The sequence below is a fragment of the Pan troglodytes genome, chromosome 14 (genome assembly GCF_028858775.2).
Source record: "Pan troglodytes isolate AG18354 chromosome 14, NHGRI_mPanTro3-v2.0_pri, whole genome shotgun sequence".
Taxonomy (NCBI): Eukaryota; Metazoa; Chordata; class Mammalia; order Primates; family Hominidae; genus Pan; species Pan troglodytes.
This window is the reverse complement of record NC_072412.2, coordinates 103,157,800-103,182,990: the sequence shown is the minus strand read 5'-3', so window position 1 is coordinate 103,182,990 and position 25,191 is coordinate 103,157,800.

Here is a 25,191-nt window from a genome sequence, read left to right as displayed (position 1 = left end):
ATAATAAGGGCCAGGTGTGGTGGCTCACGCCTGTAACCCCAGCATTTTGGGAGGCCAAGGCAGGTGGATCATGAGGTCAGAAATTCAAGACCAGCCTCGCCAAGATGGTGAAACCCCATCTCTACTAAAAATACAAAAATTAGCCGGGCATGGTGGTGGGTGCTATAATTGCAGCTACTTGAGAGGCTGAGACAAAGAATTGCTTGAACCTGGGAGGCTGAGGTAGCAGTGAGCCAAGATCATGCCACTGCACTTCAGCCTGGATGACAGAGAGAGACTCCATTAAAAAAAAAAAAAAAAAAAAAAAAAAAAAGAGAAACACCCATAATAAGTCACTGCAATGAGTTCATCAGTAACCAGCTGATTAACAAGGGTTTCTAATTCAAAGAGCATGTAAGGCTAGTCACTGAGAAAATTTGAAATGCCACAATCTTCTCGCTCACAGAGGTAAGAAAAGGGTATTTTCACTAATTTGACAAAAATCCTAAACAGTTACATGACATTACCAACAATGAGTTACAAAGTTGAAAGGAATTGTTTTAAAACTAAACTTGGTCAACAATCCTAAAGATTTTTCTATTCTCTCTTCAGTAAATATTAACAAAGTCATCATTAATATGGTCAAAGTGCACTTAGACAGAAACGTAGGAAAAAGGCCATTGAGGCTTGCCAGGGAATCAATGAATAAAAATACTTTTGTGGATGTTGTGATTTATGTGGCATTTTTCAGGTTTTTATTATTTAATTTGGGGGCATATTTTTTCTCACTTTAAATAATACTCTCTTGCATATTTTTTATATATTAATACTTATTTTAAATTAGACATTCTAAATTTTGAGACTGTAGATTCACATGCAGTTGTAGGAAATAATGCAAAGGAATTCTGTGCATTATTCATCCCGTTTCCCATTTCCCCAATGGCAACATTGTGCAAAACTATACTATAGTATCAAAACTAGGATAATGAGGCCGGATGCAGTGGCTCATGCCTGTAATCCCGGCACTTTGGGAGGCTGAGGCAGGCGGATCACCAGAGGTCAGGAGTTCGAGACCAGCCTGAGTAACATAGCGAAACTCCGTCTCTACTAAAAATACAAAAACTAGCCGGGCATGGTGGTGGGTGCCTGTAATCCCAGTTACTCAGGAGGCTGAGGCAGGAGAATCGCTTGAACCCGGGAGGCGGAGGTTGCAGTGAGCCCAGATCACGCCATTGCACTCCAACCTGGGCGACACAGCGAGACTCTGTCTCAAAAAAAAACCAACCAAACAAAAACAACCAACCAAACAAAAAAACTAGGATAATGATACTGATACAGTTTACATATAATTTTTATATTTGTACCTTTGTGGTTTTTTTTTTTCTAAAGAGCTCCCTACTCCCCCCAGTATGATAGACTTCAGTCCCCCTATCTAACATGTGCCAGACACCATTCAAGGTGCTGGGGATGGAGGACTGAATAAAAGAGCCAAAGTCCCTGGTCTCAGGGAGCTGCCACTCTATTGAGGGAAATAGAAATAAAATATACAGCATATCAGATAAGTGTTATGGAGAAAAATCAAAGAATAAGGAGGTAGGGAAAATCTGAGATAGACTGACATTACTAATTTAAGAAGGGAAGCTGGAGAAGGAAGGCAGTATATGATTGCTTTACCTTTTAATAAATCTCACTTTGGAGCTCAAACGCCACCCTAAGACTGCTAGATCATACTTGCATTATACAAACATCTATGTCTCTAAGGAGGTGTTTTATTTCAACATGAGGTGCAGCATTAGCATCACCAGAAAATGCTTCTAGCACAGAGGATGTAACTAAAATAGGATCTATGCCCAAGGCAACAATATTAAAGAGTTCCAATGGGAAAGTCTGTTATTAATATGTAATTTAATTTTAAGAACTGCTTACTTTGTCCAAACTACATTGTCTTGGGAGCTACTTGTTTTGTCATTTGAAAATAATGAAGTGCCAAAGTCAGTATCAATCACATTAAGTCAAAGACACAAGACAGAGAAGTCTGTGGCAGCTATTTTTTTTTAAAGGCAGCAATGAGCTCCCAAAGAATAAATCATTTTCAACCCATAGGCTTGCATAGAAAAGAGGCCTCCGTGAATGTGGAGTTGAAGAAGCCAGCCATAGCAGAGAGGGCTCTGCAGACCGGGCATGTGTTCTGCCCCTGGCAATTAGTGTGTGATGTGATGAAGACACTCAACTTTCTCAGATGATCAAATTAAATGACATATTTAAGCTCCTTCTGTGATGATGCCTTGCATAGAACAGTTGCTCAATAACTGTTTCATTTTCATCCGTTTCATCCCATCAGTGGTAAAACCAGGATGACATTCATAATAAGTACATTGCAGGAGTATAGCATTGTTAGAATTTAAGGCAATAACCCATGTTTAAACAATCATGTAAACTGGAAGACACCATAACTGTTGTTTTTCATTCTTGAATATGATAAACTTCATTCTTTTTATGATTTGTTTTGCTGTGTTTTGAACTAAGAGAATATGACAAGTATTTGGAATTTTCTAGAGCGATAGGTCATAAAAAATTGTCTTACCAATTGTTTTGGCTACTGGAGTAGTGATATGAACTAATGTTGCACAGAAGTCTGAAGGGTGAATGACTGATGTTAAATGGCAGTCAATTAAAAGTGAATATATAAGTATGGTTAAGTGTAGAAAACTGTGGCCTATCAGAAAGTATAGTGAACTGAGAGAACTAAATTATAGAAATATTGTACTTGATTGCTCCTAAGTATTGGGAACTTTGAATTCCCAAGAATATATGAAGAATAGCTTTTCTTTCTCACCTTTTACTGGACCCTGAAATAGAATCAGGGTCTCCGTAAAGACAGCTTAACTCTGCTTTTGGCTGTGACATTTCTCTGACCGTCTCTGAAAGAGGATCAATACAGTAACACAGCAGCTCCTCACAGATCAAGACCCTAACTCACAAAAAATAGCTGGGTGTGAAGGTGGTTGCTGGAAAGGAAGAAATGAAGAGGGAAAGGAGTGAGACATTATTGTGAAGCCCAGAGACATTATTGTGAAGCCCAGAGACTTTAGGCAAGATTTGATCTAATGTCTTGGTGATGTCAGCAGTGTGTCCGTATCACTCCCCTCTCCCTCCCTTTCTGCTGCCTCATCTCAAGTGGCATCCCCTCATGTTTGTTGGTTTCACAGAAGAAAAGGAAGGCCAGTGTAACTTGGAGCTTTGTGATGGGGAAACATGCAGGAGAAGCAGCAGGTGGCAGATTGGAGGAGGCAGATTATCTATGGCCTTGTATACCTGGCAAAGAGTTTGAATTTTGTGTTGAGCAGTAGGAGGCCACTAAAGATTCTTAATCAAGGGAGCTACATGACATGCTGTACAGTCTTAAAATATCACATTGATTGAGAGGATAGAGTGGTTTGGAGAAGGATCAGAGAAGGGAAATAAACAAGGAGGTGGTTATAGTGTCTCTTGGGTCTTGGTAAGGAGTATATGTGGGAGATATGAAAAAAAAAAGCAAGAGTGAAGTATGTTATTTATGGTGATTGATTGCAGCCCAAGTTTAGAGTGTTCTTCTTGGTATTTATCTTGCCAGGTACCCCAGATGTACTACCTGACTATGGCTAATTTTTATGTTAAATATTTTCCATTTTGGTTACTTGAAAGTTTTTAGCTCAATATTATAAAACACAAGAGGAAAAAAAAGTGACTAATACAAGAAACAAACATAGCAGAATTAGACCCCTAAGGAATTTAGATCATAGAATTTGCAGAAAAACACTCTGAATTACATTTGTTTAAGATAGATAAAACTATTTAAAAAAAGATTAAGACACCAGAAAAGAACAAGAAAATGTGAAAAAAGAAGTTGATGCATATTTGAAAAAGAACCAAATAGAACTCTTAGAGAAGGAAAATATAGTCATTGATATAAAAAAACTTCAATAGGTTAAGCACAGATGAAATATAGCTAAATTGGTAAACTGGAAAAGAATGAGGATATTCTCTAGAATGCATCATAAGTATGAAGTGGTGAAGAATTTAAATGAGAGATTAAGAGATGAGAACGGCCAACACATGTCTTAACGGCAGTTCTGGAGAAGATAACAGAAAGGATGAAGCAGTGGCTGTAATATAGGAGTATGGCTGAGAATTTCCTAGAGTTGATGAAAGATATGATTCTCAGATACAGACAGCACAAATCCTACTAAGTATGATAAATTGAGGTAAATCAACATTTGAGAATTTAGATACACTGCAGAGATCAAAGGAAAAGAAACCTTAGTGTTAATCAGAAAAAATCCAGGATGTCTTCAAAGGAATAATACATAGTGGACTTCTGACCAGCAATAATGGAATCCAGAAAGACAGCAGAATAAATCAAAGTAGATCTTTACATCCAGCTAAGCTCTAACACGAACCATAGCAAAATACAGACAATATGGATCATCAAGAACTGGAAGAGTTTACTATTAACAGATCTTTGACATGGATTTTTAAAGAATATACTTCTGGAAGGAATGTGAAGAATGGACAGTGACACAATGAGATACTATGTCATACCCACTAATATGACTATAAATAAGAGAAAATAACAGTGTTGATGGGGATGTGGAGAAGTTGGTACCCTCATACACTGCTGGTGGGGATGTCAGATAGTGGAGCCATATTGGAAAACAGCCTGGCAGTTCCTCACAAGGTTAAATACAGACCTACTATATGACTCAGCAATTCTACTCCTAGATTTATACCAAGAAAACAAACAAAAAAAATGTCCACACAAAAACTTGTACATGAATGTTCATGGAAGCATTATTTTTAATAGCCCAAATATGGAAACAACCAAATGCTCATCAACTAACGAGTAGATAAATAAAATGTGGTATATCTATACAATGGACTATTATTTGAGAGTTAAAAGTAATGAAGTACTGATACATGTTACAACATGGATGAACCTTGAAAACACTCTACAAAGCAAAGGAAGTCAGACACAGGAGACCACATATTGCATGATTCAATTCATATGCAATGTACAGAACAGGCACATTTCAAGACAGAAAGTAGATTAGTAGTTGATTAGGGCTGAGAGGTTTGGGGAAACAGAGGGACTGCTAATGGGCACAACATTCTTTTTGGGGTGATTAGTTCTAAAATTGATAGCAGTGATGGTTGCACAACTCTGTAAATGTACTAAAAACCACTGTATTGTACACTTTAAATAGTTGAATTATGTGGATATGGATTGAATCTAAAGAAAAAAGAAAAATGAATAAATAATGGTCAAAGAAATTGGTAAATACATTGGTGAGTAAATCTACTTGCTAAACTGAAACGAAAAATGAAACAATTTAAAATAGGAGACAAGTGGAGAAGGTAGAAATCCTTATTAACCCTAGACTCTATTAAAAAATCCATGCATAATTTTAAATTCATAAGAGAATAGGAAAGAAACAAGTTATACAATCAATATAAAAGAAAATTAAAGAATTAGTGAGCTAAGGGTCCAACTCAATAATTAGAAAAGAACAAACCCAAAGGAAGTAGAAGGAAATAATAAAGATGAGAGCAGAAAAAAATACAAAATGGTGGGTATTAAAGTCAACTGTTGGTTTTCAAAGAGACTAATATAGAATATGGAAACCTTTTTCAATAATAATAGAGGGAATTTATAACTAATATAAATGAAAAAGGGACGTGGCTACAGATTGGAGTAAAAATGATATGAGAATATTATAAATAACTTTATGTCAATAAGTTATGATGACTATCAGGAACATACTGTAATTGTTATACTTAGGAAAATGAAATGCATTTACATTAGAGTCAGTACCAAAGCAGTAAGACCAGCTGTCACTTCTCCAGTTCAACAGTGTAATGGAGGGCTTAGCCAGTGTAGTTAGACAATAAAAGAAACAAACATGGAAACTGACAAGGAGGGGGAGATTATTAACTTTACATGGCTCCATTGTTCTTGCTATAAGTATGTATTGCTTTTGTACGGAAAGAATTCAGTAAAATGAATGAAAGAAATAATTGACTATTTTCTCAAACTTTTGTTTTAAAAAATATATTTGATACCATTTTTATTCTTTTCTCCCACCCAAATCTCATGCTGAATTATAATCCCCAATGTTGAAGATGGGACCTGGTGAGAGTGATTGGATCATTGGGGTGGTTTCTAATGGTTTAGCACCACTCCCCTAGTGCTGTTCTCATGATAGAGTTCTCATGAGATCTGGTTATTAAAAAGTGTAGCACCTCCCCCTTCTCTCTTTCTCTTGCTCTGGCCATGTTAGACGTGCCTACTTTCCCTTTGTCTTCTGCCATAATTGAAAATTTCCTCCTCAACCATGCTTCCTGTACAGCCTGCAGAACCGTGAACCAATTAAACCTCCTTTCTTTATAAATTACCTTGTCTCAGACATTTCTTTATAGCAATTCGAGAGCAGACTAATCCATAAACATTGCAAGGAAATGGATGAATCGTCACAATTAGAAGGGTATATGATTTTCTACCTACAAAAGCCAAGGGAATGAAAACCAGTAAGAGTGTGTGAACAATAGATTTACATAATTCTCTTCGTCATAGTCACTGTCTTTGTTATCATATAATTACTACTCTGTTCTAGAGTCTGTGCTAAAGATGTGATGTTATTATCTCATTTAATCCTCACAACAAACTGAAGAGGTATGCTGTTGTCATCCCTACTTCAGAGGCGAGGGAATCTGTTGAAAGAGGAGTCAGCTTAGCTCCATGCACAGAGCCAGTGAGTAGAAGATCTGGGATGTCAGTCGAGGGAATCTGAGCTTGCAGACTTCGGCCTCCACCACTGGGCTGCGCTGCCTCCAAACACAGCCTTCTACTCCAGAGACTGGAGCAGGAAAAGATGTTATTCTAGTTGCCAGACAAATCATCAAGGCCCAGGAGTAAACCAATTGAAATATGCCTTAGACCTAAATGAAGGAAAGTACTAACCAGTACTGAAGGACATAAAAGAAAACCTAAATATAGAGAAAATCATACCACTTTTGGGGCAAGGGTGGGCGATGGTGGCACTCATTACTGTGAAGAGGTCATTACTCTAATCTATGAATTCAGTTCAATCCCAATCAGTACCTCAAAAGGATTTATTTAAGAGAAATTTGTTAAGCTAGTTTTAAAGTTCATTTGAAAGAGAAATTCAGAAGCCATAAAAAAAATTACAAGTTAGGCTACATAAAAATAAAGATTTCCATATGTCACAAAACATCATACGTAGTTTTTTTTTTTTTTTTTTTTAAAGATGATCATCTAGGGAAAGCTACTTGTCACATATAAGACAGACAAAGGGTTATATCCCTAATAAACTAAGTGCCTACACACTGATATGGAAAAGAAAAACAACTTGATTGATAGATTAGGTAAAGCTATGATCAGGCAATTCATAGTAAAGGAAATATAAATGGTCAATAAAATATGAAAAGATGCTCAAACCCCCTAGTAGTCAGGTAAACAAAAATAAAATGATGGAAATTTGATTTCTGCCTGTCAGACTGGCAAACGTTTAGAAGATTCATGGCATCTAGTACTGGCAAGGGTGGTGGGAAATTGATATGCTTTTCAGTGTTCACGGAGATTTAAATTGTTACAGTCTTCTTAAAAAAGTAATCTAGTGGTATTAAAATGTAATATATATACATATGCCCTTTGACACAGAAGTTCCATTTTTTAGAAATATAGTTTACAGAAATAAAAAATAAGGCAGCTACTCAGGGGGCTGAGGTAGGATGATCGCTTGAACCAGGGAGGCCGAGGTTGCAGTGAGCCGAGATCATGCCACTGCACTCCAGCCTGGGCAACAAGAGCGAAACTTCATCTCAAAAAATAAAAAATTAAAAAAAAAGTAAAGTATGTGTAAGTTTGTTATCCCAGCATTGTGTGTGATGGAAAAAAATTATTTGAAAAAAATATAAATGGTTGAATTGTGGCTCATTCTTACTATTGATAATTATGCAGCTTTTATAAAAGATTACATCTATAGGAACCAAAGTTAAGGGAAATCTATAGTGTTATTATTAAATGAAATAAACTACTAAGTAATGGTAACATTAGTTTTGTTAAAGCAAAATCCTATATAATATGTACACCTTTATCTCATATATAGGAGATATATTCCATATATATTTATCCTGTATATCCTTAAATATATTTACATATATGTGTATAAACATAAGGAAAGTTGTGGGGAGAGTACTTATAAAACTTAATATTGGTTATCTCAGGATACTGAGATTAGAAGCATGGAGGGGGAGACTCTTAACTATCTTTACATAGCTCCACTGTTCTTGTTATAAGCATGCATTGCTTTTGTACAGAAGAATTCAGTAAAATAAAGGAAAGAAATAATTTGCTATTTTCTCAAACCTTTGCTTTAAAAAATATATGAAATACCATTTTTATTTTCTCCCTCTTAATCCCCTATTTTCTCTGCAAGTCTGATATTGACCAGGGCTGATTTTGCCAATTACGATAGTTTTCAAGATAGAAGTCCCCAGGGTTGGTGAGGGACCACCATATATACCAGACCATAATACATACCACAATGGCATGCTTTGTGTGTAAAAGGATTTCATTTTCTCTAATTAATAGCTTAGCAGTTTTTGGACATTAAGCCTCAAATAAGCCCTGGAATTAATGTCATTCCGTCTATGTAGTGATTTACCAAATTCCAGATGGTTCCCTGGTGTGGTCCTTTGTTCATGATGTCAGAGTTACTAATCCCTTTTAGCCAAGCAAGCATTTATTATGTGTTGCAAATGCAGATACTCTTAGGTCACCAGTAGGACATTTGGTTAAGAGATAAGAGGAGGAATCATTTGTCTCTCCTGATGATCTGGTAGAGATACTTGGTGTGGTGGGTGGGCTAGCTGAAAAAGAAATCAGAGAAATTCCCAGGAAGAACTGCTTTGGGGCTGGCTAGCTAGTATCTTTCTGACATTTTCTTCTCCTTCAGAAATCCTTTGCCTTACTCAGAACCCTTGGATTAAGTAATAGAAACTGCCCCAGTCAAGTTCAGTTTTTACTAGGATTTTTTCCCCACCAAATATGAACAAATGTAATTCCTGGGCTTTGTGAATTTCTGTTGTGATTTTAGTAATGTTTTTGACATTGCTAACAGACTCTGAAGAAAAATGCAATCTGTCAGTAAACCCTTTAATATAGTAAGTTTTTTTTTTTTTTTTTTTTTTTTGAGATGGAGTCTTGCTCTGTTGCCCAGGCTGGAATGCAGTGGTATGATCTCAGCTCACTGCAACCTCTGCCTCCTGGGTTCAAGCGATTCTCCTACTTCAGCCTCCTGAGTAGCTGGGATTACAGGCGTGCACCACCACACCTGGCTAATTTTTTCTATTTTTAGTGGAGACTGGGTTTCACCATATTGGTCAGGCTGGTCTCGAACACCTGACCTCGTGATCCACCCACCTCAGCCTCCCAAAGTGCTGGGATTACAGGCGTGAGCCACTGCGCCCAGCCATTTTTTTTTTTTTTTTTTTTTTTGAGACGGGTTCTCCCTCTGATGTCCAGGCCAGAATGCAGTGGTGTAGTCAGCTCACTGCAGCCTCAAACTCCTGTGGTCAAGTAATCTTCCTGCTTCAGCCTCACGAGTAGCAGGGACTACAGGTATGCACCACCACATCTGGCTTTTTTTTTTTTTTAAATTCTGTAGAGATGAGGTCTCACTGTGTTGCCCAGGCTGGTCTTGAACTCCTGGCCTCAAACAATCCTCCTTCCTCGGCCTCCCAAAGCACTAGGATTATAGGCATGGGCCACTGCACCTAGCCAGAAATTTTTTTTATTGTGGTAAAATACACATAACATGGTTACCATCTTAGCCATTTTTAAGTGCACAGTTTAGAAGTGTTAAGTATATTCATATTGTTGGGCAACCAATCTCTAGAACATTTTAATCTTGCAAAACTGAAACTATACCCATTAAACAACTCCCCATTCCCCTGCCTCCCAGACCCTGGTAACCACTATTCCACTTTGTTTCTATGAATTTGACTACTCTGGATACCTCATATAAGTGGAATCATCCAGTATTTGTCTTTTTGTGTCTGGCTAATTTTGTTTAGCATTATGTCTTCAAAGTTCATCTCTGTTGTAGCACGTTATCATAATTTCTTTCCTTTTTAAGGCTAATATTCCACTATGTCCGTTAAGGGACTTCATTCATATATATATATATATATATATATATATATATATATATATATATGAATGAAATATATGAATGAAATATATATATATGCACACACACACACATACACACATATTCAAAAGCCTTAGATATAAAAAATATTCACTGTTTTAACCCTCGAAAAACCTGTACTCATTTATTTATTGAAGTTGACTAAAATATGGCCAGGTACTAAAAAAACTGATGACTGAGTCACTACTCTGGAAGTTCTCAAAGTGAGGATACAGTGATTATCCAAGGCTGGATGGGTCATTTGTGCAATATGTAAAAGTAACAAAGACATACCACCTTAAGTTACCCTATTTCAGGGCCTGTTGTTTCTAGAGAATTCCTTACAACTCTCCCTTGCAAAACTCTTCCTCTTACTCATAGAAGATCAAAGTGGAATTTACTAATTTAAGGACTAATATTTCGTTGATTGTTCTAAGCTTATAAATTCTGTCTCTTACAGAAAACAGACCCTCTTCCTTGTTTTAGATCATATTTGCGTTTAGTATTTTTTTTTTTTTTTTTTTTTTTGGCATTGGAAACAGAAAGGAGAGAGGCTGCTGAGTCCCCTGCTAAAGCTCTAGTCTAAGACTGACATTTTAAAATTCAGCAGACAGAGCAAATCCACATGATTCCAGGACTTGCCTCTCAAGGTCAGAATATTTAGTGAACACTTGGGTCAAATCCTCTCCTTGGTATCGGTGCCAGGATGTTGGCCCTCAGTTCACCTTCCTGAGCTCTTTGCTCAGTTCTCTTAGGGATGTTTGGCTGTGCCCCCTCAGGCCTTACTTCTGAGCTGATAACATTTGACCCCAAAATGGATAACAGGGCAGGAAGGTGGGACCAGCTTCTGTCACACTGTGCAGTTTATTTTCTATCAATAGCCCTGTTACAGTGCACAGGCTCTTGGGTTTCCTGAGGAATGGAGCCATTTTGTAAACAAAACACTGTCATTTTAAGCCATTAGAATGCATTCTACGAGGCATAATGGCCAGCGGAGAGCTACTGGGAAAGTCGGATGAGGCACAGAGTGAAGTATTTGGTTCTCTGGGTCTCCTGTGATTTAACTGCCCTACAAACTCAGCCTTCCCATTAAATACTGTATTAAAAAAATCTCTGGAGCAAAAGCAAATATGTGCTTTTCTTCTCTGAGAAGAGATGGATTTAGCAATTCTACTTCTGTTTGTTATTTCAGTGGAATCTAGTTGTTTTGGGAGTTAAATAGTCTTCTCTCAGATGTCATTTTAAATGCCCTCTACCCGCCACCACCCCTCCCCCCGCCACCACCCCTCCCCCCGCCTTTTTTCTTTTTGGTAAGAAAACTAACTCCTTAGCTCTTCAGGTAGTGGTGAACAGTTTTAGTGCTAAAGAACATTCTCTCTCATGTTTTGGACATGGGTCTGAGTACATTAAATGTGTTCATGCATTTTATATTGTAAAATACAATGTAATTCTTGTTTTGTGAGTAGGAGGGTAGACGATAGTGCTGAATTCCATGTGTTAGTCCAGGCTTTATGGGAGGCAGATGGCAAAACGGCATTAAATGTGCCAAGATTCCATTAGCGGACACTACCGTGTGAGAGAAGTTGAAGAGTATCAGAAAAGGCTGCGAGAGTTTCGGCTCGCCCTGTAAGCCTGATCCAGGGAAGAGGAGAGGGTGGGAAGGTTAGGTGGGAGCACTGTGGTTTTGAAACAGCTGTGCAGTTTAAGGAAGGTTTGTAAGGCTACTGGGGAGTCTTTGGGCCAAGATCAACCTTCAGAAGAGTCCAGTGTCTCCCAGAAACCGGCTGCTTTGGCGTCCCCGAGGATCACTCACTGGCCAGGCACAGCTGTGGGAGGTACAGGGGGGGCCCTCGGTTAATTACATGGCCTGTCACCTAAGGTGTAGGAGCCATTCTCAGAGTTGCTGCAGTCTGCAACTTTAAAGTTTTGGAGAACTCTGTGTTACCTGGTTCTAACATCACTAATGATGGGTGCTGTTTCTTTTTTAAAGTAAGTCTCCTTTGATTTTTGCATCTCATAATTCATTAGTTTGAAAGCTTCCAAAAAGCAGTTAATTGCCCCCAGGGGCCATCTAGGATCCTTTTATTCGCTGGAGGAACTCTGATATGATATCAGTAAAGAAAAGCAAAAACACAAAGAGGTTTTTACTTCTGTCGGTCCTAAGATTGTTATGTGTTCTTATGAGTTTTGTGGCCACACTCATCTGTCATTTATTAGTTGAGCGACCTTATGCAAATCACTGAACGTCTTTATGTATACAAATAGTCATAAAAATTCATAGCTGGCAGAATCATTGGGGGTTAAAACAATATGTATATTAGGACTTGGCACATAGTAGGTCCTCAGTTGAAAATGTAGACATAGCCAAGTTGTATTGGAAGTTTACCCTGTGCTCCATGGGGTGCATAACTGTCAGAGTTCACTGCAGGGATCTGGAAGATGCCGGGTGTTTTAAGCAGGAAGGGATTAGTGTTGGGAGGTGGTGCTCACACAATCATGGGAAGTGGTGGGGGTGGCCAGCCCCAGGCTGGGCTTCCAGACCAGCTCACCAGGGAAGCTTCTACCTCTGTTCCAACCAGGAAGGGGAGAATGAGGAAGCTGCCACTGACCCTGCCACATTCCAGGACACACACCACCATGGCTGCAGTCCAGGAATTGGGAAGCTGGGAGCATGAAGCTGCCACCACCACTGCAAACTGCCTCTTGACACCCTTAGAGCTAGTGTCTGGACAGTGGAACACCACTGCAGAAATGCCACATCTCGACAACCTTACTTACCAGCAGAAAGCCAGAAGTAGCAGGGCTGGGCGTCTCCTGGATTCTGCCTTCCAAATTGCATGACAGTGCATCTGCCACACAGACCCTGACTGGCATGCAGAACTCTAGCTGTGGTGGTTTTTAGCTTCCCAACTCTGTCATCCAACAGGGGTCTGCAATACAGGAAGGCGCAGGAGAAGGAGGTGGCTGGATGCCCGAGTGTAGCTGGCACCCTCTTCCAGCACTGTGCTAGGTACGCTATGTGCATCACCTCATGTAACTGTTGTCATAGCATAGCAATATAGGTAGAATTATTACCCCCACTTTACTGATATGGAAAATGAGGCAGGTATCTGATGGGGGCAGTCTATGTACTCAGATCTGTCTGTTCTCAAAGCTCATTCACTTAATTAGTCTGGTGCTTTTTCTAGAACATATGTGTTCTTTGTGTTCACTTTTGAAAAATGTCCCAAATCCCAGTTTCTTTTCCTGTGTGGATGAAGCTGCCCTCACTGCAGGCAGATTGGGTAAATTGTTTTTGATGATCATACAGGGAATAAATACATGAACCTCTTCACTCCAGCTCCAGGGGTGTAAAGAGTCAGTTTGCAGTGGTGGTGGCAGCTTCATGCTTCCAGGCTCCCGATTCCTAGACTGCAGCCCTGGTGGTGTGTGTCCTGGAATGTGGCAGGGGCGGTGGCAGCTTCCTCATTCCTTACTTCCTGGTTGCAACAGAGGTAGAAGCTTCCCTGTGGGCTGGTCTGGGAACCCAGCCTAGGGCTCACACCACAGCACCACCTTCCACAATTCTGTCTCCTGCTTTGAGTCATCAAGCTGTAAAGAGCATTGCAGATTGTCTTGTGAGTCCCTTGCCTCTCTTCTGCCATTATGAACAGGGGAACTGAGACAGAACTAGATGAGCATATTCTGATTAAGGGCTTGAAGTTGAGATTCTCACTCAGACCAGCATCCTTTCTCTTATCCAGTAGCTTGGCTGTCCTTGGACCTATAATACATTGCATTCACTGTCCTTCTCAGGCTCACACAATAAAGGTCCCAATGGGAATGCCCGGATACATCTGCACCCTTGATCTTTGGCATATGGACTCTCTGCTTTTTTTGTTTGTTTGTTTCAAGTTGTGACATTGCCACAGGAGATGGCCACACATGCTTATGCCTTCTAGGGCTCAGTTTTGGTGAATCAGTTGTTTTCAGAAAGTAGCCTGTGAACTGCTGGCTGTTTATGAGAATCCATCAGATCCTCTGAGGTCTAGTTGAAATGGCAAGATCACAGTATGCCAAAGTCTTCTCAAGTTCTTAGCTTGCCATGGGGACAAAGAGAATCTCTGGTCCTTCAGTGGCCACTCCTTTTACAAGGCAAAGTTTTTCAGGCAGACTTTGTTGCGTCTCAACCCAGGTATTTCTGCAACTCCCTTAAAACTGCTCATGTGTTCTACAAATCCACTCTGTTGACACCAGTCTCCTGTTTTCTGGACGGCTCTAACATTCTCTTGCAGATCATTCTCTTTGCCATACTGCTACCAGTCTTCCTGCACAGCTTCAATTTAGGTGAGACAGGCACTAACTTCTTAGTTAAATATTTAAAGCACATCCAAGAAACCTTGCAGAAGGCTTGCAGAGACCATAAAAATCACTCAAAAAGCAAAACTGTAAGTGGACAACCAATGCCACGTCTCCCCACGTGGCTCAGCTGCAGTCCATTGCAAAGGGTCTATTTGAGCTGCTTCTTGCCTCACCCTCAGCCTGCCCCTGTGTTAGCCAGTGCTCATTAACACCATCACCATCCTGGAGTACCTAGAAAACTTTTGTTTTAAATTTTTAATTTTTGTTGGTATATAATAGGTATATATATTTATGGGGCATTATGGGATATTTTGGTACAAGCATACAAGGTGTAATAATCACATCAGGGTAAATGGGGTCTCCGTTACCTCAAGTATTTATCCTTTGTGTTACAAACAATCCAACTGTACTCTTTTAGTTATTTAAAAATGTACAATTAAATTACTTTTGATTTGTCACCTATTGTGCATCCTATTGTGCTAGCAAATACTAGGTCACCCTATTTGTTAAATTGGTATCCGTGTGAGGGGGAAGATCAGTGGAGCCTTCTATTTGGCCATCTTGTTCCACCCTTTCTCCATGTCAAACTTCTTAATCTCTCCAGAAGCCTGTGTATGGGCAGACTTGGGGAAGTATGGAGGCTTCTGTGAACAGATGTGGATTTCAGCTGAGATGCTGGGGTGGAGGTGGCAGTGAAAATCTGAGGGAAGACAGAGGGTCCCCTTCTCCTCCTCCTAGTCTTCAAATGGTAGACACTGACAAATATTCCTTAGTAGCAGAGAGAAGAATCCAGATCAGAGGGATGGTCATGGATTACACTTCTTTATCGCATAGCTTGATCTCGAAACTCTTAATTCAAGTAAGAACACCAGCTGTTTTTGAAAGCTTACATTTATCTCAGTCTTCCTCCAAACAATTACCTGCCACAATGTTTGATAAATTGTGATCCTTGTGTCTGAGGATGGGGAGGGTCAGGATCTGTAACTCTATGTTTTAGACGGCAGCCAGAGGAGACATGAAAGCAGTATGTGGGGTGTGTGTTAATTCCACTTCTGGGAGTGTCACTTCTCTTGTTGTTGTTCCAGTCTTGCAGTGAATGGAAGGAAAATAGTATGTGCAGACTTGGATCATTTTGGTAATTATGCCCATCATATGAGGAAACAGGGAGCAGCCTTTGTTTAGCAAGAAAATGAATCCAACAGCCAACGAATTACATTTTTACAAAATCGCAGCATGTGTGTATGTAGGGGGTGGGGAGTATTTTGTGTTTGAGGTTTTTGAGGCTTTTATGTTTCTCTTGGTCACCAGAAATAGGTCATTGGACCCTTTCTGTCTGGAAAAACTTGGTGTCTTTTCAGAACAGTGAGCCCACAGATATAGTTACAGATATGTGTGGGGTGCTCAAAAAAGGGAGAACCAACCTGTTAGGTTCCCTAACTGTCCTAGACTTTACTAGGGAAAATTCTGGGGGACTTTCTCAGACCATACTTCAGCCTTGAGACCCACCTGGTCACAGTCTGAGAGGAATGCTGCAGTAATTTCCCGATTTTTGCCTGATTCCAGCACGGGAGGGAGGGAAGTCACCTTTCTTTAATGATGGTGTCAAATGCCACATCTTTGATGGACCTGGGGACCATTGGCTATCCTTATTGTCTTAGGTAGTTTTTAATTTGGGAAAACATTTCTTTCCCTTGTGTATCCTGCCTTTCCTGCTTCTCTGATATAACTGGCCTTTCAGGACAGATGGGTTTGGGGGCTGTTATCAGCCTGCAGAGTGGGCCAGTAGGCTGAGCACTGGGCAAAACCCCATTTTCAACATGAACAAGAAGATAGTCCTTCTAGGAGGGCATTACCTTAGTCCTTGGCTGTTTGTTTTAATCACAGTGAACTTCCTAAAGGAGCAAAATTCCAGCAGATCTGACTCCACAGAGAGGATCTTTGCTGGGATCAGATCACAAAGTGAACATCGTCTCATGTTCCTGAAATGTTTCTGGGTTGTCAAGAATTTATTCATGAGCCTGGGGTTCATCTCCAGTGGGAATTCAATCTTTTTTAGAGAATGCCTTTAGTTTGGCAGGAAAACAGTCTTACTATGTAAATAAGCATAACACAATGTCTGGCATATAACAAGCTCTCCGTAAATGTCACATAAATGAAGGATGTCAACCAAGAGAAAACAAGACAGTAGAATGGACATAAATGTTCTATCTTTCAAGTTCATGCACTTTTGGTGCTATTTTTATGTTGATATGTGTTTGTGGGAAAATGCTGAGTATATATAACACAGGCTGATAGTGTCCGTTGATTTTATAGGAAGAACTGAGAAATAAATACACAAGGAAATTAATAAAATAGACACTGTGATGTACATTTATATACATTTTTCCATTCAGTTTTCTTGTGAAAACACTTTTTTTTTTTTTGAGATAGAGTCTTGCTCTTGTCACCCAGGCTGGAGTGCAATGGCATAATCTCAGCTCACTGCAACCTCTGCCTCCTGGGTTCAAGTGATTCTCATGCCTCAGCCTCCTGAGTAGCTGGGATTACAGGTGCCTGCCATCACACCCGGCTAATTTTTTTTTTTTTTGTATTTTTGGTAGGGACGGGGTTTTGCCATGTTGGCCAGGCTGGTCTCGAACTCCTGACCTCGTGATCCACCCGCCTCCGCCTCCCAAAGTTCTGGAATTATAGGCGTGAGCAACCACGTCCAGCCTGAAAACCCTTCTATGGGTAAGGATTATTAATCTTGATTTATGTATTAATCAAGGATGGTTCAGTGCATAAAATAGAATCCATTCCAAGAGGTTTTGATAGGAAACCATTTCAGGTTGTTAGATGTTTACAGAATGTTTGGAAGGGCTAGAGGAATGGGTTCTAGTCTTAGTCATCAATGATAACTCCCCAAATAATTCAGAACTGACCATCAAGGAAGTGACTATTGCCAAAGCTGCCTCTGGAACTTCTGAGTTCAAGAACACTCCACCGTGGCACAATACAAGGATCAGGAAGTTAGGCAGAAAGCTGCCTTTTCTTCCTGATCTCTACATTCATGGAGCTGGTGACTGGCCACTGGGATAGGAAGCTCAGCCACTGCCTTCATCCATGTTTCCTATTACAACCCAAGGACCTGGAGAATGAATGCTGAAAATCTGCTCCCAAACCTCACTTCCCACAACTTGATTTGCTAGCAGAAAAGCAGCCCAAATGGCAAGGAGATGGCCTCTGCTTCACTTTGGCCTCCTAGATATACAGGAGAGGCTCTAAGTGATGGAGCCTAACATCCAGAACCCTACTTGCAAGAGCATTTGTGGGATGCAGTTTTAGGCTTTTCAGCTTCTGCATTATAGGAAGGCACACCAAGAGGGCAGAGTCATAGCTGAAAGAGTCAAACCATCACAGACTGCTTGGGAGGAAGTTAAAGCTTGGAGAGGCTCCTAGAAATAACATTTCTGCTCAAATTAAAAAGAGCATTATGGTTAAGTGCGCATCCTGGTTGGACAGACCAGGGCTCAAGTCTTTACCGCAGAATTTACTAGGTGTTTGGTCTTAGACAAGGCAATTAACTTCTCTAAAAACTTCCAAATCCTAATCTATAAAGTAGAAATAATACTACCTCCCTCATGGGGTTGCATGAAGATATAGAGATCATGTTTGTAAAGTGGTTAGCACAGAGTTTAATAAAGTGTTGACACGATTAATAAGGTTATAGAGTAAGCAGTGGAATCAGGACACTAACCAAGGTTCATGGTCTTTGTTGCATCTCTCTGGGTATTAAAGATGAGATACACCAGTTTTGAGGGCCAAAATAAATGTTTATAAGACTAATACTTTAAAAAGTACTTTTGATGTTATTACACTTTAAATACATCTTATTATTATGATTGATTTTACAATTATAAGGTATCAAGATGAATTCCACTAGCCCTGCATCAAAATTGGCCTTGTTACCTTAAAGCACATTTTTGATTTTACACATGGTAGTGGGTTGTGTCCCTCTAAAATATATGTTAAAATACTAACCTCTAGTACCGGTGAATGGGACTTTGGGTGGAAATAGCACCTTTGCTAATACAATTAAGATGATGTCATACTCAATAGGTTGGTTTCACATCCACTGGTTGGTGTGTTCATAAGGGAAATGAGAAAGAGATTTGGACAGACACAGAAGATAACCATATAAAGACGGAAACAAAAATTGGAGGATGCAGCTACAAGCCAGGAAGTGCCAGAGATTGCTGGAAATGAGAAAGAGGCAAGGAAGAATTCTCCCCTAGAGCCTTTTGTGGGAGAATGGCCTTGCAAACACCTTAATTTCAGACATCTGGCCTCCAGAACTATGAAATAATAAATGTTTGCTGTTTTAAGCCATTTAGCTTATGGTAATTTGTTATAGCTGCCCTAGGACAAGAATACATACATGTACCTCTTCATATAATAATGTATTCCTGATAAGTTGTGTAAGATTATGCTTCTTTATTTCTTCATGATACTTTCAGGGATTTTTACTTCCAGATTAACATTTTTTTTTTTTAGTGGTAGCTCAGAAAACTTGACATTCTCCTTTTCTAATTTTCTCTCACATCTCTGTCAAGTACTCAGTAGGGTATAAATAGACCATTCAACATAATTGGGGAACATAACTCTAAATAACGATGTGGTAAATACTTTTATAAGTAGAGCACTCACTTAATTTATGATTTGTAATTTAAGTAGTAGAGTGGAAAGAACAATGGCAGGTACAAGGGAAGGAGACATGGAAACTCAACCACAACTGCCTTTAGTTGAGCACTGACTGCATGTGAATGCATTGAACACAACACGTCTATCTCATTTCTCCTTTGGCATATTAATCACATCCCATTGTGCAAATTAAGATGCTCAAGTTTAAAGAGGCAATTAAATTAGTCTCATCAAGATCACACAGCTAGTAGGTGGTGGAGGTGGCACCCATCCTCAGGCTATTGGACTCCAAACCCCGTGTGAATTAGGGTTCTCTAAAGGGACAGAACTAATAGGATAGATGTATATATAAGAGGAGTTTATTAAGGAGTATTGACTCACATGATCACAAGGTGAGGTCCCACAATAGGCCGTCTGCAAGCTGAGGAGCAAGGAAACCAGCAGGAGTCCCAAAGCTGAAGAACTTGGAGTCTGATGATGTTCGAAGGCAGGAAGCATCCAGCACAGGAGAAAGATGTAGGCCAGAAGACTAAATCAGTCTAGTCTTTCCACGTTCTTCTGCCTGCTTCTATTCTGGCCATGCTGGCAGCTGATTAGATTGTGCCCACCCAGATTGAGGGTGGGTCTGCCTTTCCCAGTCCATTCCTCAAATATTAATCTCTTTTGGCAACACCCTCACAGACACACCCAGGAACAATACTTTGCATCCTTCAATCCAATCAAGTTGACACTCACTATTAACTATCACACCGCATTCTTCAGCTTTCATCTTGGTGTTAAATCTACCTCTCTAGTGCCTTCCTTACTCATCTGTAAGTTGAATGGGTTTGTTGGGAGATGCATTTCTCAAACTACTCTTCTGTGAGGCACAGTTCCACCTGAAGCCTAGAGACTCATTTCCATCCTGGAGTCATAATGACTATCCCATTCATAGAAGTGTCTAAAGAATAGAGAACAGGTGGCACATGTATACATATGTAACTAACCTGCACATTTTGCCCATGTACCCTAAAACTTAAAGTATAATAATAATAAGAATAATAAGAATAATAAGAATAGAGAACAGGTGAAGACTGGTAAACCATCTATGAGCCAATGAGCATTTTGAAGGACAGTGGTAAAGGGTTATAAAGCATTTGACTCACAGCCCAAGAATGAAAAGCCTAATTTGTCTAAGACTTTTTGCATACCATTTCCTCCTTTCTACTGTTTCCATTTCATCCTCTCCCCACACACATCACCCTCACAAAGGTGGTTTCATGCTTTTCCTTTTTCTTCCCACTCACTCCATTCTCACTTAGTCAAAATCTGACCTTGAACTATGAAGGCAAATTTAGAAGTTTGGAAAACGTGAGGATGAAATTACCTATGAGTTGTGGCTTGATAGTCTACTAGCATGGAATGGCTTACAAAAGGGAAAATAATAAAATCTGTGAAAAAATTAGAAAAAATAATTTCCATTTTTACTCCAGTACTCACAATGTATATACATTAAGAAACACTCAGAGTATTGAAAATTATGTCAGAATATGTGAGCAAGATATGTGTTAATTTATATACAATGTGATAATTTATAACTCAGTGACATTTCAGTTGCTGAGAAAATTTTTATTTGGTGTGACATCTTTCCTAGAAAGAGCCTGAAGTTACATAGGATAATAGTGCATATCCGTCCTGCCTTAAACTAACAGTGAATAGATGTTGTGATTTCACATTTACTAGTCAGACAACATAGAATCTGCAATGTTGAAAGTTCATAGTTGTAATCAGTCTTCTTTTATACAAAGAAGCCAAGAAAGGAAATTGAACAGTGCCTTCATAGTATATTCTCCACCTTGATAAAATACACCTAAGCCATTGTCTTGACCTGGGACTATACGTAGAGAAAAATCTGCTTCCCAGACAAACCAGACAGTTGATCTAGTACAAGGGCTATTTTAGTTAATGCCAGCTAAGAGGAGCAGAGCACTCAGACTATTGATTTCCAGTGCTGTCAACATTTGCTAACATACAATTATAAAACCGTTAGAGTCTATCTCCTCCCTAAAAGAACATGAACATTTAAAAGCTCCAGAGTTTTGAATGCTGAAACATTATAATTAGAACTTTCTTTTCCAGGAGCAAAAATGCCATTCTCAGAATGCGCCATGGTTTTACGAGTGCAGCTACTGGTCATTACCAATCAATTGTATCATTAGTTATTCCCCTTAAATACTCTGTTCCAATTAAATTCCTTGCAAAGTTTGCATAGACAGTAGAGTAATTGAAAATACCCTACTTGAAATCTCCCCTTGGAGAGAGGGCTGGATCATTTGCCATATACTTAGCTTCTCTTGGCTGCACAAGTGTGTGCTCCTTTGAGTCCTTGAATGCACTTGGCGGTGCCTCTCCCTGGCTTCACGGGGTGGTGCATGCAGCGCTCTTTGTCACAGCAGAGACCTGAACTGTCCATGCCCTTGTTAGGCAGTTCTGCCTTTATAGTGAGGAGCATATCTTCATCTCACAGATAATTTACCTGAAATGATGATTTCCTTTGCTAATATTGTCATTATAACTTAAAACTGTGTTTGTGTTTAAGTTGTTTAAGGTCAAAAGACTTATATTTGTTGCCCATTTGAAAGGACATTTTTCTTTTTCTTTTTAAGTGTCTTAACAAGTACTTAGCAATCTACAATGAATAGTGCAAATTATGATACAAAACACCCCAACATCAATTTCCTTGTTTTGAAGGTATGGTAGTCCCCCCTTATCTGTGTTTTCACTTTCCATGATTTAGTTACCCGAGGTTGACCATGGTCCCAAATTAGGCGAGTACAAAATTAGGTAAGATAATTTGAGAAAGAGGAGAGAGCACATTCACATAATTTTTATTACAATACAGTGTTATAATTGATTTATTTTTAGTTATTAATCTCTTACTGTGTATAATTTATCAATTAAACTTTACGTATAGAAAAAAAGGACAGTATATAATATGTAGGGTTTGGTACAATCCGTGGTTTCAGACATTCACAGGGGTCTTGTGTCCCTTGTGGATAAGAAGGGACTACTGTACGTGGGATTCTTGTTGGCAGAGGCTATATGGTATCTGTAAATTACTGCAAGATTCTCTTGAAATCTTTATACAGACTCCAGGAAGCCAGCATAAATGAATTTAAGGGAAAAAATAATCCCAGTTCCAGCTTCCAGGAAAAGCCCAAATGTCAACAGTTAATGCTTACTAATGAAATGAGATGTCACAGAGTGTCTCAGATGTATGGCAGCAATGATTGGCACTCCCTCTTCTGTTATTATTTTCTGCAGCCCCTGGCACAAGTTGGCATATTGTTAAAACTCTCTCACCAGTGGTGAATTGAGAGGGTGAATCAGTGGAAAGGAATGCTCTGATGTATAGGCTATCTCATGCATTTAAATTACGGACAAAATACATTATACAAAAAAGATACTTGCACATGCATGTTTATAGCAGCACAATTTGCAATTGCAAAAATGTGGAACCAGCCCAAATGCCCATCAATCAATGAGTGGATAAAGAAACTATGGTGTATATATATACAATGGAATACTACTCAGCCATAAAAAAGAATGAATTAATGGCATTTGCAGCAACCTGAATGGGATTGAAGACTATTATTCTAAGTGAAGTAACTCAGGAATGGAAAACCAAACATCGTATGTTCTCACTTATAAGTGGGGGCTAAGTTATGAGGATGCAAAGGCGTAAGAATGACACAGTGGACTTTGGGGACTCGGGCAAAAGATGGGATGGCGGTGAGGGATAAAATACTACAAATTGGGTTCATTGTATACTGCTTGGGTGATGGGTGCACCAAAATCTCACAAATCACCACTAAAGAACTTATTCATGTAACCAAATACCACCTGTTCCCCCAAAACCTAAAGAAATAAAAATACATAAAAATAATAAATTATGGACAAAATAGTGATTGTTCAGATTCAGCGTCTGCTGCTAAATGACACTGATGATGTCCAGAGAGATGAAGAGAGGCTAAGGATAAACTAGAAGCAACAGAAAGCCAGGTGGGAAAGCCAGGGGTCTTCTGTGGTTGTGCAGAAAGAATTTTTCTCCTCTAGCAGGAAGGTGGAGAAAAATGAGAACAAAGCCCAGAAACTGAGAGTGTGATGGGCGAACTTCATAGGCTGTCAAATGCCCCACCAGGATGGGTCTGTTATGCCAAGTTGGGCCCCAGACCACATGGCGTGGGAACATCTAGGTGGACGCCCTTGGAGATTTTGACTTCTTAAGACTCCTCCAGCCTTCTGAGCCTGCAGATGTCACCCAGTCTTCCCCATGAAGAGTGAGCATCCCCAGTCTCCACAGCAGCTTCCCAGCGCTCTGGAATCACGGAAAGTGCCCTGGAAAGTGCTAAGGACTTTCTCCCAAGGCAACCTGTCCTCCTCCTGTCTCCAGAATCTGCCTCCACATCTCCTTTTGGATTTGGGGCCAATAATTAAGGTGCAGCACAATCCAGCTGTGGATGTGCTGGGCCTAAGGGACTATACTGGAGAAGGTGCTGCAAGCCCTGCTCAACATGCCCTGGCAGGAACTGGAGAGTAACATGTGGGACGGGATTCTGCGGGTACTTGATCAAGAGCACCAAAATATAAAATTGGGCAGGAAGTATATTTAGGAATCTTCTCCTGAAATATAGAATAAAGAAGTTTAATCCTGGCAAAGATCCCAATAAATGGTTCAAAATTGCTACTAGGATGCCTCCAAGTGCATGGAAAAAATGATGGCCCATACTGAGTGACATTGAAATGCTAGAATCACTGATGCAGACATTGCCAAGAAGAAAAGGACTAAGAGGCCCCAGGAAGTGAGCAACCAGAATGGATATTCTGCACGTGGTTAGGCATCTGGCCAGATGTTATGTGCTATAACCATCCTAGGTGATGCACCATTTATCAAAGCCACACAGGATGTCCCATAGAGCCAATGGGAGGGCTATCAGCATCACTAACATTCCATGGTGGTTCTCTGCAGATGAGAGCTGACAGTAAGAGAGGCTGTAATAGAACTTTGTTTGATGATTGCAGTGAGGGTGATAGTACCCCCTAGAAGGGAGGCCAGGTGTTGCCACCCTAATAAATATGTTTCTAGCCACACTTCATCACAGTATCTCATTTTGGAGAATGCAACCTGTAACTATAAGAATCTAAGTTCTGTGTAAGGTACATAGCAATAAATTCACATCTAGACACATCATAGTGGGATTTCAGAAAATCAAAGAGAAAAACAAAACCTTAAAAGCTACCCGAGAAAAAAAGAGCTTACAAAAGAACAACAATTAGACTGGCAGCAATCTACTTGTAACAGTCAATGACAGGGACAATAGGATAACATCTTCAAAGGGCTGACAGAGAGTGGATATCAAATAAGAACTCAGTATCCAAGTTCTTTCACTAAATATTTCATTAAAAACTGAGGACCAAATAAAGACATTTTGAGACAACCAAAGAGTTTATACCGTTCTTGGATCTGATGGAAGTACTGAAAGAGATGTACATCAGCCAGAAACAAATTGAATCCACGAAACAAGTGGGATTTAAGTCATAATAATCACTCAGAAATTACTACATAATAGCAATACATTTAAATAAGTATAGACTATCATTTGCTTTCAATGATTTTAGTACACATTATCTGTGTCTCTTTTGTGTACTATTTAGTATAGAGTTTCCATCTATAATTTTATTTCTTATTTGTTATAGAGTAGGCCCTTTATACAGCCTCAGATATTTGCAAATACTCAATTTTTAAAAATGCTATCATAGCACTTGGCAAGAATTAAGATATCCAGAGGAGCAGAAAGCACAAAAGATCTTTTAACATTTGAAAGCTGGGTGATTGCCACACGTTCACCTCCTAATGTCTGTATTTATATTGGTGTCTTAACCAAAAGGCAGGTTACAACAT